Raw genomic sequence first — 17,688 nt, forward strand, 5'->3', positions numbered from 1 at the left:
TGATTTGCTTTGTAATACCTTTGTCCTTTTGGAGGTGATTGAAACCTCTTTTCAAATATATAGCTAAGACAGAAAATTAATTTCTTCCTATTCTTAGTGAAATTCTCAGTGACATACAATACTTGTATGTCAGCTAACATTACCAAGTTTGACTACATGAAACAATCCTATCAACAGGTCCAGATCTTTGACACTCTGAATAAATCTGCTATGAAACTTCACGACTCCTTCTATGTTCTGCAGTCAGAGATCTTCGTCTTTTCATTCAGAGGATAAATTCATTGCTCTTCTTTGAGACTTATGAAATAAGACTCTCCCTTTCTGTCTTTCTGGATAGTGTAGTCCAAAGATGTTACATCTAGTATTGCTTCGGCAAGTTTGACACCATGACAGTAGGTAGAAGGATGGTAGTTTAAGTAGAAAATGGGATCCTACTTTAATTTATACAAACATATTTATTTAGTACCTATTGTGCATCAGACACTCTTCTGTGAGCTAGAGATACAAAAATACCTGAAGCTTGCATTCCATTGAATCAAACCACTGCATTACCTAACCCTGAAATGCATACCATCTTTAGCTTTTTGAAGTTACAATAGTCATTTTCTCATCTTTATTGTTTAAAGCCATTTGACTTAAGTTTTCTGTACTTGCAAACAAAGGAATCCTCAGAATATTTCATTGGGCTGCATGCTCACATTGTAGTTTACCACTGCCAGTTCCCCATCCCTCTTCTAACAAAATTCTTGCCTGGTGATATTTTTGATAAGAATGGTAGCTAACATTAATTGAGCCCTTACTATGTATTGGGTACTTTTCTAACCACTGTACATGCATTGTATCATTTAGTCTTCCAAACAATCCAGTGAAGTAAGTACTACTATTATCGCCGTTTTACTACCGGGGAACTGTAAACTTTCTCAAAGCTACATTGCCAGTAAGCATGGAGGATTTGAACTCAGCTTGTCTGGTGGGAAAGTCTGAGCTCTCAACCACAACATTCTTTTACTAAACACTTGCTTTTATTCACCGGCTTTATTGTGAATATGTTTTCATGCATTCAAATATCCTCTTACAACTATATTACCATTTTGCTCCAACATATTCAATTATGTAGGTACCATATTATATTTAACCTACATCTCCTTTTTCGGCATTATTTGCTTCTAATTTTTCACTTGAATTATGACATTGCTATGTACATCCTTGTGTATGTTATTCTTTTTTTTTTGAGACAGAGTCTCACTCTTCTGCCCGGGCTGGAGTGTAGTGGTGTGATCTCGGCTTGCTGAAACCTCTGTCTCCCAGGATCAAGCGAATCTCCTGCCTCAGCCTCCTGAGTAGCTGGATTACAGGTGCATGCCACCACACCTGGCTACTTTTTGTATTTTTAGTAGAGACAGGGTTTCACCATGTTGGCCAGGCTGGTCTTGAACTCCTGACCTCGTGATCCACCTGCCTCGGCCTCCCAAAGTGCTAGGATTACAGGCATGAGCCACAGCACCTGGCTATATTGCTCTTTTTAGAAAACCAGTCTAATTGTTTCTTTTTTTTTTGAGACAGAGTCTCTTTCTGTCATCAAAACTGGAGTGAAGTGGCGCAGTCACCACTCACCGCAGCCTTGACCTCCTGGGCTTAAGTGATCCTCTCACCTTAGCCTCCTGAGTAGGTGGGACCATAGGTGTGCACCACTATACCTGGCTAATTAATTTTTTTTTTTTTTTGTAGAGATGGGGTTTCTCTATGTTGCCTAGATTTGTCTTGAACTCCTGGGATCAAGGAATCCTCCCACCTTAGCCACCCAAACTGTTGGAATCATAGATATGAAACTGTATGAGGCTACTCTAATTATTTCTTTAGAAAAATTCCTAGAAGTAGAAAATCTGGAACCAATGACCAGTCTATTTTAAGTTCATGATGGAATATGCAATGTTGCCCTCCAGAAAATATTAGTTTACGCTTCTACCATAAGTGTATCTTTCTCAGTATTTTAGTAAGAAATGTGGTAAGCATTAAAATTTAAACCAGGATGGGTGTGGTGGCTCATGCCTGTAATGCCAGCACTTTGGGAGGCCAAGGTGCTTGGATCACGAGGTCAGGAGTTCGAGATCAGCCTGACCAACATGGTGAAACCCCGTCTCTACTAAAAATACAAAAATTAGCCAGGTGTGGTGGCATGCGCCTGTGATCCCAGTTACTCAGGAGGCTGAGGCAGGAGAATCGCTTGAACCCCAGGAGGTGGAGGCTGCAGTGAGCCAAGATAGTGCCATTGCACTCCAGCCTGGGCAACAGAGCAAGACTCCATCAAAAAAAATTAAACCAGAAATTCCCTTTATTCATTTTTATCCCAGATTTATCTGTTCCTGATCACTTTATTTCTCAAGGCTATCAGTGTTTATCATTTTTTCCTCTTGGGCACTATCTACCTGAATTCTTTATTTTTATGTATTTTGACTCCTCATGTTCCTAGTTTTAAAGAATTAGTCTGTGAACTTGCTGTGGGTTTAAGGTTTTTTCCTGAGACCCTGAGACCTCACTAAGATTTTCACTTGGCAGGGTTAAAGAGTGAAATAATCACCTGGATATTGTGGCTGAAAATGCTATTGGAAAGTGAAGAGGAGGTTGGGTGCAGAGGCTCAGTCCTGTAATCTCAGCACTTAGGAAGGCTGAGGTGAGAGGATCTCTTGAGCTCAGGAGTTCAAGACCAGCCTGGACAATGTAGTGAGACCCACTCTCTACTAAAAATACAAAAAATTAGCCGGGTGTGGTGGCACATGCCTGTGGTCTCAGCTACTCAGGAGGCTGAGGATGAGGCAGAAGGATCGCTTGAGCCTGGGAGGTTGAGGCTGCAGTGAACTGAGATCCTACCACTGCACTCCAGCCTGGGCAAAAGAGCAAGACCTTTTCTCAAAACACAAAACAAAGCACAAAACAAAGAAGGAAGGGAGTTGGGTTGGAATCACTTAATTTGAGAACTCATTTATATCTCATTAACTAGTTTCCTGTTTTTATTTTAAAATCCAGATATCACAGTGAAATTTAAACTCATATTCACAAAGGAAAACAATTTGCAAAGTCCAATCTAGTTTATATCATTAGTAAGAATAATAGTATGGTTTAAATAAGATCTATATATTTTTACTAATATTCTTTCTGCTTTCACAAATATATTGCCATATGTAGACTTCTCCTTCATACCAGGAATTCAGTTGGCACCATGAACAGTTCAAAACACTAATACTTGTGATCACAGTATTGGTTCTTAATTAAATGAACAATTTCACCCCACACACTATTTATGGATTGCTAAAACAATATTTTCACCTGTATCTTTGGCTGTCAGATAGCAAGTTGGAAAGTGAAGTAGAACTGACAGAAATGAAGATAACTACAAAGTTAGCATTGATTTTTGCCTTCCCCCTCTGACTTTTGAGATTGTTTCTTCACAGTTCTCATATCTTTTCTTCTGACTTATGCAGGGCACCCTTTCTTGCTCTAGGCCTTTCATTGTTTCGAAACATAAAAAGGAACATCAAAGACTTTCATCGTGTGCATTTTGGATCTTACTCTACGTTGACAATATCGAGAGGTTCACATTCCTACCAAGCCTGTGGGTTTAGTTCAGCAATTCTCCCCGTTTTTCTCTATTGACCATAACATTTCAACCCTGCTTGAATCTTTGAAGATGGTTATTGAGTGACTTTAGAATCATCCTCGGAGTTAGAAAACCCCAGAAAGCATCATTTCTTGTGGTATTTTATTCTACATCTTGAAAACAGTCAGAACAAATGCACTTCTCTGGGTATATAATGACTAGGAATGGAGACCATACTAGGAAAATTGACATGAAGAGCAAAAAGATCCACTCAAATAGTTCTTTTGCACTACACAATGTGTCACAAGTTGTTTGCTTCTTAAGAAGAAAGCTAGTCAAAATATAGCTCTCCTTTTGTGTCTCAGGTGGCTGGGCTTCAGAAATTGAGACACTCTGGTCAAATATCTAGCTTCAGAAGGTATTGTTTACATCCTCATCAATTCATCTATTATTTGCAATTGTTTGCATTTCAGTTCACTGTATACAAACATTGACTTAAATGTTTTTATAGGCTTAGTCAAAGCCTGATTTCTTTACAAGATTAGTTCTAAATGAAAATAGCAAGAGTTTTTGATCCCTCCTAAGGGAGTATTCCCAGATAATATTATTCATTTACTCTTCCTTATAAACGGTTTTCTCTGCTTATAATTTGTGGTTTATGTTTTCATACTTGCAGTTGGGAAAATAGTCCACGAAATCACTTCTGACACCAACTGCAAGTTTGGGGGTTCCCATGACCACCATCACGTCTGACACCAGCTGCAAGAATGAGTGTCTATAAGGCTACTCTCGGGCTTGATAATTTGCTAGACTCACTCACAGAACTCACTAACAGCCATTATCCTCATGGTTACAGTTTATTGCAGCAAAAGAATATATACCAAGATCAGCCAAAGGAAGAGAAGCATGGGGCAGAGAATAGGAGAATTCAAAACGTTGAGCGTCTAGTCGTCCTCTCCCAGTGTTAACTGCACCTGGAATGATGTGTAACAATACTCAGTTAGTATTGCCAACTGTGTGTCTGTTGTCACATGGCACTATTTAGCACTGAGCTGTGGTGACCAGAGTTTTCAGTTGGGTTTCAGACACATAAATGGTTGGCTAACTCAATCTCCAGCCCCTCTGGAGGCAGAGCTGATACTGTGTAACCCAAAACTTCTACCATAAATCACATTGCTAGATGATCTGGGATGGCCCAAGGCTCCTAGCTAAACTAAGACAGTCCTGTCAGGCAGAACATTCTAAGGGCTCAGAGATTGTCTCCCAGGATCCAAGGACAAAGGTCAGACCTCTCTTTGGGCAAGATTAAATTCTGTATTACACAATACCAGATGAGCACCTGTCTTTTGATAGCTGTAAATGGATAGTGAAGGATATTTTCAATATATTTTGGGTAGGCGTAGTGATCTGTCATTTCAGGAAGGTTACAGGAGTGTAGATTTGTGTCCGGCAGGATGAGAAAGCCACCGTTTGAACCTGTAGATAATTCTGAGACCACTGATAGGAAGCATTTATCCTTTGGCCAATATTAGGTTGGTTGCCATCAAGTGTTAGCAGCATACAACAAGCTTAGGTTTTCTAAAATACGAAAAGATCCTTACTGAGAGCATATTAGAGGAAACTAATTCTGTGGAAGGAGAAGTATATTTGCTTCAGGATTAAGAAAAAAACAGCATCAATTCTACATTCCATTTAAGTACATTTCCATTTGCTTGAGAAAACACATCCATTATTTAGTTGGGAATCAATTTTTGAGTGAGCAGTGAAGAAAGACTTAGACGAGAATCTTTCTGAAAGCTTTTATGGGTAGAATTCTACAATAGAGACTTGATTGTTCCTCATTGTCTCCTCCAGTTCCATGAGGATTCTATGTCATCTCTCCTAAGTTCCCTTTTATCTCCCCCATTAGATGAGAAAATGTGCACCAGGCCATCTCCTGCACTCTTCCCCATCTTGGCTAATCATCGCTCCATCCATCCAATTGCTCAGGCCAAAACCTATGTAGACATCTGTATCAGTTATTATTGTTGTGTAATAGGCTACTGCAGACTTAGTGGCTTTAAACAACACCCCTTTGTTAGCTCACAATTCTGTAGTTCAGAAGCCTGGACATGGCCTATCTTGACTCTCTGCTCAGGGCCTCACAAAACCAAAATCAGGGTGTCAGTCTGCTGCATTCTTATCCAGAGCTCAGGGCTTTTTTCCAGGTTCATCCAGATTGGCAGAATTTAATTGCTTGTGGTTATGGAATTAAATTCTCCATTTTCTTGCTGGATATGGGCTGAAGTTTACTGTGAGCTCTTTGAGGCTTTTCTCAGGTCCTAGTTGTGTGGATTTCTCAAAACCTGGCAGCTTCCTTTTCTGAGCAGGCAGGATGATCTTTCTCCAGTCTGCCAAGACAGACTCTTATATAATGTTGAATAATCACTAGAGTAACCATCCTACTACCTTTGTCACTTAACACAACCTAATCAAAGGAGTGACTAACCCTTAATGGTTACAGGTCCTATCTGTGGCCACAGGGAGCGATTAAGCAGGGGTTGGGGGTTTGGGGACATCTCAGAATTCTGCTCACCACCATGTCTTTGTATTGTATTACATTATTCTTCTTATTATTTTATAGAGACAGGGTTTTGCCATGTTGTCCAGGCTGGTCTCAAACTCCTCAACTCAAGCGATCCACCCACCTTGGCCTCCCAAAATGTTAGTATTATAGGCGTGTGTCACCACACCTGGATTGTGTTACATTATTTAATAAAATAATCATGCATCTCTTTGTAATATTAAAAAAGACTTTAAATGAATAAAATCTAGAAAGAAAAAAATAAACCAGAGACTTTAAACCTTTAAATAAATGGGGGAAAACAAAGAAGATTTTAAAGTTTAATACATGCGAAATGTTAAGGAAAAAGAAAAAGAGAAGCAAAGAAATTACATGGTTAAAAAATAAGATTGTAGAAATAAATCAGAATTTATCAATAGTGCCATAAATGTCAATTGATTAAACATGCCATCAGTAGAGATTCTTTCATTGGTGAAAGAATGTAATCCAACTACATGCAGTTTTTTTTTCTGTTTTTAATTTATTTTTATTTATTTATTTATTTTTATTTATTATTGTTATACTTTAGGTTTTAGGGTACATGTGCGCAATGTGCAGGTTAGTTACATATGTACACATGTGCCATGCTGGTGCACTGCACCCACTAACTCGTCATCTAGCATTAGGTATATCTCCCAATGCTATCCCTCCCCCCTCCCCCCACCCCACAACAGTCCCCAGAGTGTGATGATCCCCTTCCTGTGTCCATGTGTTCTCATTGTTCAGTTCCCACCTATGAGTGAGAATATGCGGTGTTTGGTTTTTTGTTCTTGCGATAGTTTATTGAGAATGATGATTTCCAATTTCATCCATGTCCCTACAAAGGACATGAACTCATCATTTTTATGGCTGCATAGTATTCCATGGTGTATATGTGCCACATTTTCTTAATCCAGTCTATCATTGTTGGACATTTGGCTTGGTTCCAAGTCTTTGCTATTGTGAATAATGTGGCAATAAACATACGTGTGCATGTGTCTTTATAGCAGCATGATTTATAGTCCTTTGGGTATATACCCAGTAATGGGATGGCTGGGTCAAATGGTATTTCTAGTTCTAGATCCCTGAGGAATCGCCACACCGACTTCCACAATGGTTGAACTAGTTTACAGTCCCACCAACAGTGTAAAAGTGTTCCTATTTCTCCACATCCTCTCCAGCACCTGTTGTTTCCTGACTTTTTAATGATGGCCATTCTAACTGGTGTGAGATGGTATCTCATTGTGGTTTTGATTTGCATTTCTCTGATGGCCAGTGATGGTGAGCATTTTTTCATGTGTTTTTTGGCTGCATAAATGTCTTCTTTTGAGAAGTGTCTGTTCATGTCCTTCGCCCACTTTTTGATGGGGTTGTTTTTTTTTTCTTGTAAATTTGTTGGAGTTCATTGTAGATTCTGGATATTAGCCCTTTGTCAGATGAGTAGGTTGCAAAAATTTTCTCCCGTTTTGTAGGTTGCCTGTTCACTCTGATGGTAGTTTCTTTTGCTGTGCAGAAGCTCTTTAGTTTAATTAGATCCCATTTGTCAATTTTGGCTTTTGTTGCCATTGCTTTTGGTGTTTTAGACGTGAAGTCCTTGCCCATGCCTATGTCCTGAATGGTAATGCCTAGGTTTTCTTCTAGGGTTTTTCTGGTTTTAGGTCTAACGTTTAAGTCTTTAATCCATCTTGAATTAATTTCTGTATAAGGTATAAGGAAGGGATCCAGTTTCAGCTTTCTACATATGGCTAGCCAGTTTTCCCAGCACCATTTATTAAATAGGGAATCCTTTCCCCATTGCTTGTTTTTCTCAGGTTTGTCAAAGATCAGATAGTTGTAGATATGCGGCATTATTTCTGAGGGCTCTGTTCTGTTCCATTGATCTATATCTCTGTTTTGGTACCAGCACCATGCTGTTTTGGTTACTGTAGCCTTGTAGTATAGCTTGAAGTCAGGTAGTGTGATGCCTCCAGCTTTGTTCTTTTGGCTTAGGATTGACTTAGCGATGCGGGCTCTTTTTTGGTTCCATATGAACTTTGAAGTAGTTTTTTGCAATTCTGTGAAGAAAGTCATTGATAGCTTGATGGGGATGGCATTGAATCTGTAAATTACCTTGGGCAGTATGGCCATTTTCACGATATTGATTCTTCCTACCCATGAGCATGGAATGTTCTTCCATTTGTTTGTATCCTCTTTTATTTCCTTGAGCAGTGGTTTGTAGTTCTCCTTGAAGAGGTCCTTCATATCCCTTGTAAGTTGGATTCCTAGGTATTTTATTCTCTTTGAAGCAATTGTGAATGGGAGTTCACTCATGATTTGGCTCTCTGTTTGTCTGTTATTGGTGTATAAGAATGCTTGTGATTTTTGTACATTGATTTTGTATCCTGAGACTTTGCTGAAGTTGCTTATCAGCTTAAGGAGATTTTGGGCTGAGACAATGGAGTTTTCTAGATATACTATCATGTCATCTGCAAACAGGGACAATTTGACTTCCTCTGTTCCTAATTGAATACCCTTGATTTCCTTCTCCTGCCTAATTGCCCTGGCCAGAACTTCCAACACTATGTTGAATAGGAGTGATGAGAGAGGGCATCCCTGTCTTGTGCCAGTTTTCAAAGGGAATGCTTCCAGTTTTTGCCCATTCAGTATGATATTGGCTGTGGGTTTGTCATAAATAGCTCTTATTATTTTGAGATACATCCCATCAATACCTAATTTATTGAGAGTTTTTAGCATGAAGCATTGTTGAATTTTGTCAACGGCCTTTTCTGCATCTATTGAGATAATCATGTGGTTTTTGTCTTTGCTTCTGTTTATATGCTGGATTACATTTATTGATTTGTGTATATTGAACCAGCCTTGCATCCCTGGGATGAAGCCCACTTGATCACAGTGGATAAGCTTTTTGATGTGCTGCTGGATTCGGTTTGCCAGTATTTTATTGAGGATTTTTGCATCAATGTTCATCAAGGATATTGGTCTAAAATTCTCTTTTTTGGTTGTGTCTCTGCCCGGCTTTGGTATCAGGATGATGCTGGCCTCATAAAATGAGTTAGGGAGGATTCCTTCTTTTTCTATTGATTGGAATAGTTTCAGAAGGAATGGTACCAGTTCCACCTCGTACCTCTGGTAGAATTCGGCTGTGAATCCATCTGCTCCTGGACTTTTTTTGGTTGGTAAGCTATTGATTATTGCCACATTTCTGCTCCTGTTATTGGTCTATTCAAGGATTCAACTTCTTCTTGGTTTAGTCTTGGCAGAGTGTATGTGTTGAGGAATTTATCCATTTCTTCTAGATTTTCTAGTTCATTTGCGTAGAGGTGTTTGTAGTATTCTCTGATGGTAGTTTGTATTTCTGTGGGATCGGTGGTGATATCCCCTTCATCATTTTTTATTGCATCTATTTGATTCTTCTCTCTTTTTTTCTTTATTAATCTTGCTAGCGGTCTATCAATTTTGTTGATCCTTTCAAAAAACCAGCTCCTGGATTCATTAATTTTTTGAAGGGTTTTTTGTGTCTCTATTTCCTTCAGTTCTGCTCTGATTTTAGTTATTTCTTGCCTTCTGCTAGCTTTTGAATGTGTTTGCTCTTGCTTTTCTAGTTCTTTTAATTGTGATGTTAGGGTGTCAATTTTGGATCTTTCCTGCTTTCTCTTGTGGGCATTTAGTGCTATAAATTTCCGTCTACATACTGCTTTGAATGCATCCCAGAGATTCTGGTATGTTGTGTCTTGGTTCTCGTTGGTTTCAAAGAACATCTTTATTTCTGCCTTCATTTCGTTATGTATCCAGTAGTCATTCAGGAGCAGGCTGTTCAGTTTCCATGTAGTTGAGCGGTTTTGAGTGAGGTTCTTAATCTTGAGTTCTAGCTTGATTGCACTGTGATCTGAGAGATAGTTTGTTATAATTTCTGTTCTTTTACATTTACTGAGGAGAGCTTTACTTCCAAGTATGTGGTCAATTTTGGAATAGGTGTGGTGCGGTGCTGAAAAGAATGTATATTCTGTTGATTTGGGGTGGAGAGTTCTGTAGATGTCTATTAGGTCTGCTTGGTGCAGAGCTGAGTTCAATTCCTGGGTATCCTTGTTGACTTTCTGTCTCGTTGATCTGTCTAATGTTGACAGTGGGGTGTTAAAGTCTCCCATTATTAATGTGTGGGAGTCTAATTCTCTTTGTAGGTCACTCAGGACTTGCTTTATGAATCTGGGTGCTCCTGTATTGGGTGCATATATATTTAGGATAGTTAGCTCTTCTTGTTGAATTGATCCCTTTACCATTATGTAATGGCCTTCTTTGTCTCTTTTGATCTTTGTTGGTTTAAAGTCTGTTTTATCAGAGACTAGGATTGCTACGTGCAGTTTAAGAGTGCCCCTGAACTATGGTGATACACGAGGTTTATCCACTAAATTATTTAACTAATCTTGTTTTTGTTTCTAAGGGCTCTTCAGGGAGAAAATCAAAGTCTCTGTGCTCATGAAGCTCACGTTACAGGGTGGGATGTTGATGAAAAATGAAAAGCTGTGTAATAATGTAGGGAATGATGAATGCTACTAAGAATGGAGCAGGACAAAGGGCTAGAGAGTAGTTTGGTGGGTGGGTGGGAAGGCCTGGATCTTTTAGATGGGCTGTTTAGGGCTGACTCTGAGAAGTAGAGGTCTGAATGGTATAATCTGAGAGACCAAAATATTATTTAATAGATGCTCCTTTATCAACTAAGATGCACCCTAAGGTTAAGGTAACTTTTGTTTTCTTAACCTTAGGGTCCATCTTAATTGATAAAGTTCGATTTTCAGAAATCAGCTAATATGACAAATTTCCAAATTCCTAAGGCTACAAGAAAAAAACACAATCTTCCTAAATTCCCTAAAAATAGGAGCTATCAGGCTCCTCCTAACTCTGATTTACAACCCAGACCACTACAACTCTGACTGGACTGAGGACCGGCCTTACAAACATTCTTTCCCGATAAGCAAATGTAGACCTTAAGCCAGCTTCAGCCAGATATAGAGGCTGTGCACAAACTGTCTCCGTGTCCTGTAGTTCACCTTTTTGAGATGGCCAGGTGGGAAGGGCTCCCTGGCAGAACTTCCAACAGACCTGTGCACTGGGAGGAATGCACACTGGGATGGAGTCTTGGGAAGTTTGCCCCGTTTCCAGTGGGGAGAAGCCTGGACCCTCTCTTCCTGGGTGGAACCTGGGATTCAGCCTGCGGGGCAGCAAGCACACTAGCAGGACTCTGGCTTTGAGAAGGGTCCCTTTTCCCCCCTTTTTGCCCAATAAATTTCATTTTTTCTCACCCTTCAAAGTGTCTGTGAGCCTAATCTCTGATGGTCATGTGACAAGAACCCAGCTCTTAGCTGAACTAAGGAAAATGTCCTACAACATTTTGACATAAACAGCCAAATTCTATTCTATTTTAATACTAAAACCCTGCCCAAAGTGAACATGGGACGTATATTACATATATGTTTATCCATTGCACATCTGCTCGGCTCCACTTGTAAATATGCATAGCTTTTCTCCAAAACCTGCTGAATATGTATGACTCTATTGAGTAATATGTACCCTGTGTGGCATAAAACCCAACCTGCCCTTTCCCTCCTTGAAGCAAGAACACCTTCAACCCACACCAGGGACTCTTCCTGTTTTGCAACCTGATAATGCCAATAAAGCTCTCCTTTCTACTATTTAGCCCTCCTGGTGGTCTTTTGGACCAGAATAGATTGAGGGAATGAGCCACGTGGGTATCTGTATGCAGAATAAGTGTGAAGACCCTGAATTGGGATGTGCTTGGCATGCTTGAATAGCAGCAGGCTGGTAAAAATGCCACTAAAGCAGAGTGTGCAAGGGAGGACAGGTGGGGAAAGGAAGTGGTGAGAGGCAGGTGATGTAGGTCTTTGACAATTATGCTAAGTGAAATAATCCAGACACGGAAAAACAAATAGCATGTGGTCTGTCTTATATGGTAGAATCTAAAGAAGGTGAATTTGTAGACGGAGAGAATTACAGTGGTGCTTGTCAGGCACTGGGTAGCAGGGTGGTTTAGAGGGAATTGGAGAGCTGTTGGTCAAAGGGTTCACGCTTTCAGTTATAAGAAGAACAACTTCTGGGGATCTAACGTACCATAAGAGTGGTGATGGATGTACTAATTAATTTGATTATGGTAACCATTCACAATGTATATGTACATCAAATCATTGTTTTGTACACCTTGAACGTATTCAATCTTTATTAATTAAATATTTTAAAATAAAGAAATAGATGGGGAAAGATATTTATTGAACACCTATTTTGTATCACACTTGGTACCTAGTTTTGGGAACACAAAATGGACAAGACAGATGGGGTCTTGCCACCTTGAAGCTTTTGCTATATCATGTTCCCTATGAAATATTACTTACTGTTATGACCCTGACCAAAGTTCTTTCCTTGTCCTGACTCTAATCAGGCTGAATTCAGCCTTTGTGGTCTCAACCTTGGGCTTTGGTGTCTATTCTTGTGGATTCCAGTTGTAGCAAGAATCCTGCTTAAAGTCAGTTTAACCAGAACTCCAACTCTTGATACTTAGTCACCCTCATTCTTCAATTAAATTCCTCATCTCTCGTCATCCCCCAGGTAATGTCTGATCACCTTAGCCTGCTCTCAGCAAGAATCTTGCCAAGTTGGTTTGGTCAGAATCCTGTCTGATGTTTCCTGTTAGTAATTTTGCATCCACTGACCCCTGCCCTGCTCCTTGGCTATAAATCCCCACTTTTCCTGTTGTATTCTGAATTGAGCCCAGTTCTATAGTCAGCTCTCTTTTCTCCTGTTGCAATAATTCCTGAGTAAAATATATTTTTCACGATTTAACTCCTGCCATCTCTGGTATTCTTTGACATCACAAATACATAAACAGCAACAACAACTTGGTCTCCTTGAAAATAATGGGATCACTCAAGCTCATCTGGGACCATGGAAATAGCTTATTTCCTTATATCTTTCCCTTCATCTTCTTTAAAAGCTATGATCTTTCAAGAGCTACATTTAGAATCTTACATGGCTGGGCAAATTTTGATCTATCTTTTGGTGAATGAATCACTGACTATTCAACCGTATAACAACTTCTGGCTGCATTGTTACCCAGTAGCTAGAGTTTGCCAAACAGTACTTTGCATGACAAACTACACTGTATCTGCCCATATCCCAGCTTTCCAAGTAATCTTTGGAAAGTGTTTATTATACCACAAAGTTTCCAAATGTTTATTTCACTTGCTTAGGGGGAAAAGGATTGGTTTGGAGGGCAGTGAAATTTGTTGTTTTTCCTACCCATTTTCCATGTGTTGCAAAGTTTAGGAAGGGGTTTATATGTCACAATTCAACTGCAAATAGAACATAGCAAATTCTCTTGTGAGTGTTTTGGAAAATGTATGGTGCTCTTTCAGTGCTTCATCAGGCTGTGAGAGATTGTGAAACCCCATAGCTTTCACAGTTTTGCAGTCAGAAGAAAGCCTTTTTTGTTTTTATTACTGAGCATTTAAAACTCACAAGAAAAAATGGAAAAGCCCTAGAATAAAAGTGTGTTGAGAGGAGGTTCAAGGCAGCGGCAAGAATGGCTATCCCAGTTTTGGGTCAAAACGAGTACAACTAACAAGACAGAGAACATATTTATGCTTGCTACTTTAATGTTTGGTCTCATTATCTTATTAGATCTATTGAATGATATCTGTAAATAGGCAGGGAAAATTGAAGCTTTGTGTGTGTGTGTGTGTTTTATTATAGGTAGCTTTTATAGCATGGGATTTCTCTCATAACAGGTAGAGGGGCATGGTTCCTTCCCCATTATGAAGCTTTGTGGTTTTTTTTTGCTTTTTTTTCTAGTATGAAGAGTTCAATTAGGGTAACTCTGCCCCTTACCTCATTTGTCCTGGTGATACGTATGAAATAACACCTAATTTGCTAGTTAGATTAATTGTAATTAGTGATTAGATTAATTGTGTGCTCTCCACTCCTTCTTGCTCATCTTCCTCTTAGGAGGAAGGCTGCCCTTGGAACGGAAATGTTCCCTCTGTTCCTTTCGCCCATGAGCCTGCTATCTTGTCCACTGCTGCCTGTGACTGGCTCAGAAGTGGGTCTAATGCTGGGATTCATTGAATGAGCCTTCCTACCCAGCTGTATCTTTGTAAATATTGATCTTTTAGTTTCTATCTTTAATCTTTTATGTTTATTTTTCAAATTTTTCAGAAGCTTATTTGGGAAGAAGGGTGCTATTTATTGGGGCCAATTTAGAGACCTGACCTGTAACTCAAAGATCAGTTCTATGAATATAGAATACAGAAATCCAATCATCATTGCATGAGAGAGTGCCAAGTTCAAGCTAATCAGCTAAAAGGCAAATCTCAATGTTTTGTCTCTCAAAACAGTCTCTGCATAAAGACCTTGGAAATACTAGCTTAACCAATAGAAAAGCTTGTCAGGGCCAGGCATGGTTGCTCGGCCTGTAATCCCAGCACTTTGGGAAGCCAGCGTCAAAGGATCACTTGAGGCCAGAAGTTCAAGAGTAGCCAAGGCAACATGGCAAGACCCGATCTCTACAATAAATTAAAAAAATATATATATTAGTAGGGCGTTGTGGCATGCGCCTGTCATCTCAGTTAGTCAGGAGGCTAAGTTGAGAGGATCACTTGATCCCAGGAGGATGAGGCTTCTGTGGGCTGTGATCATGCCACTGCACTCTAGCTTGAATAACAGAGCAAGACCCTATCTCTAAAACAAAATAAAACAAAACAAAACAAAAAGCTAATCAGCATTAAACCTACAGAAAGGAATCTGAGCAGAAAAAGCCAATGGTCAATGATAGGGAATCCTGATTCCTTGCTGATACCCGAAACACTAATAAATCTCTTGATTATGTACGAGTTGCTGTTACCTTGCACAACAGTGAGCAGTTCTATATGGCAATTGCTCAGTTAGCTCTCAACTTCCTGAACAGCAGTTGCAGTTATTCAGACTTGCTCTTAAGCGTTAGTCTGCATGCTGAGTTTTAGACTAGCTAACTGTTACAAGAGGTGGATGCTGAGACCTGCAGAGGGAAGTTCTCATGACACAGATGTATGTGTCTCAAAAACTGTTTTCTCCCAGTATGAAGCCTCCAGAGAGATTCCCTGCCTGGCTTGGCTCTGGGGTGAAGGAGGCTGGTGGTTTTCAATTAAATGCTTATAAAATATTTTAGAAGAAACAGGGACAGATTGTAAATTATAAAAATGACCACAGAGGTATTTCCAGCCCCATCTGCTCTTCCAGAACCTTGTCACTCCCTATGAAAAGGTAGATTTTATCTGGGTAGGGCTTTCTTACTGCCTTGAGGCAAAAATGTGGTTCTAAAAGTGATGCTGGGACATAAAAGACCATAAGATACTTCTCTGGCTCTTTTTTAGGATGCAGTTCCCTGGAAACTGAGCCGCCACATGATAACGAAGCTGTGAAAAAAGAAATATATATATTATTTATATATATTATATATATATATAAAATATATATATATAGCCATGCACAGTGGCTCACACCTGTAATCCCAGCACTTTGGGAGGTGAGGTGAGCGGATTACTTGCAGTCAGGAGTTCCAGGCCAGCCTGGCCAACATGGTGAAACCCCGTCTCTACTAAAAATACAAAAATTAGCCAGGCATGGTGGCACGCGCCTGTAGTCCCAGCTACTCAGGAGACGCGGAGGTTACAGTGAGCCAAGATTGTGCCACTATACTTCAGCCTGGGTGACACAGCAAGATTCTGTCTCAAAAACAAACAAACAAACAAACAAACAATATATATAGGTCTCCATCCACAGTATTTTTTTCTTTTTTTTTGAGATGGAGTCTTACTCTGTCACTCAGGCTGGAGTGCAGTGGCGTGATCTTGGCTCACTGCAACCTCTGCCTCTTGGGTTCAAGTGATACTCCTGCCTCAGCCTCCTGAGTAGCTGGGTTTACAGGTGCCCACCACCATGTCCAGCTAATTTTTGTATTTTTAGTAGAGATGTGGTTTTGCCATGTTGGCCAGGCTGGTCTTGATCACCTGACCTCAGATGATCCACCCACCTAGGCTTCCCAAAGTGCTGGGATTACAGGCGTGAGCCACTGCACCTGGCCTCCACTTACAGTTTTTAACACAGAAGTTTCAAAACTTTTGTAAAGAGAGGTGCTAGGAGAATCTTTTGTCCTAATATTTGGTCTTAGACCCCAGTTCCGTACACAGGGTTTCTAAGACCTTTGTAATAACCATAGTGATAGGAGCATCTGACACAAAGCTCCTAAATCCCTTGGAATTTCCTAGGTGATAGGAGCCTCTTTTGTTCTAGTGAGCTGACTCTTGATGGGCTCCTGGGTGGGTACTGGTCACCAGAAAAACCAAGGCATGCTTAGAAGCTTGGAACTTTTAGCTCCACATCTCATCCTCTGAAGAGGGGAGAGGAGCTAGAGTCTGAGTTAATCGATCAGGCTTACCAGTGGCATTTAGAAATGGTGCTAGACCCAACTTCTGAGGAGTTGGCTTATTGGATACATGAGGAAATGCAAAACAATAAGAAACATACTAAACATACAATCCTTTGGTTATTGTTATTTATAACAGCAAAAAATGAAAGAAAGTATGGAGCTGGACTTTGAATCCTGCACAAAGCTCAGTTTTGGTTTGAATGAGCTTTGGCTATTAGCCTCAAAGATGCTTGCAAAGGGAAAAATTAAGCAGGGACAATAGAAAGTATCTCTGGTCACCAAGAGGGCAGTCAGCTTGGGGAAAGGGACAAGCCAAGAGACTACTGAAACCTGGGGGTATTGCATGAAGAAGTTATCTCATCTTGTGGATTGATACCATCAGCTCCCTGAAGAACCTTTACTAACGTGGATTGTGAGAGTAGCTAATTTGGGGGCTGTGTCTTTTGTTTTGAATGCTACAGTGTGGAAGCACATGCTTGAATTGATTTAGGATCCACAGCTCACTATTGAACAATCCCTCTACACAGGGGGTTATTCCTATACAGTATGGCTATAAAGTGTGTTTATCCTAAAAGTGGGATTGTAACTCTCCCATAAATACCAAGTGGAACATCTCAGATGATGCAGCTGATAGGCTTCATATGCAAGCTTTATGAGGAGTGGCTGTTCATCTGCTGAATATGCCTGTAACTGAGCAGCTTGGCTTCAAATAGCATTTTAAAACTTTGCTTTCTGTCCTCCTTTCTCTCCAATCTCAAGATATAACTTTGAGAAAAATTGTATATGTGTTGCCTATCATCTTGAAATACAGCCTTGGAATGTGCTGTGAACATCCACACCTTTTCTTTTCCCATTCTATGCTCCCGTGTCTTATGCACATTTATTTACCTATATGCTTGTTAAGCACACACCATACTCACTCACCTGGTCATATATTTCCTTAGAAGCTTCAGGGGCCGGATCCTGATATGGACCAGACACCTCCAGCCACAGTGGCACCAGCCCTTTCGCCAGATGGAACAATAACTTAAGACAAGCCATCAGATT

The sequence above is a fragment of the Pongo abelii genome, chromosome 7, assembly GCF_028885655.2.
Source record: "Pongo abelii isolate AG06213 chromosome 7, NHGRI_mPonAbe1-v2.0_pri, whole genome shotgun sequence".
Classification (NCBI taxonomy): Eukaryota; Metazoa; Chordata; class Mammalia; order Primates; family Hominidae; genus Pongo; species Pongo abelii.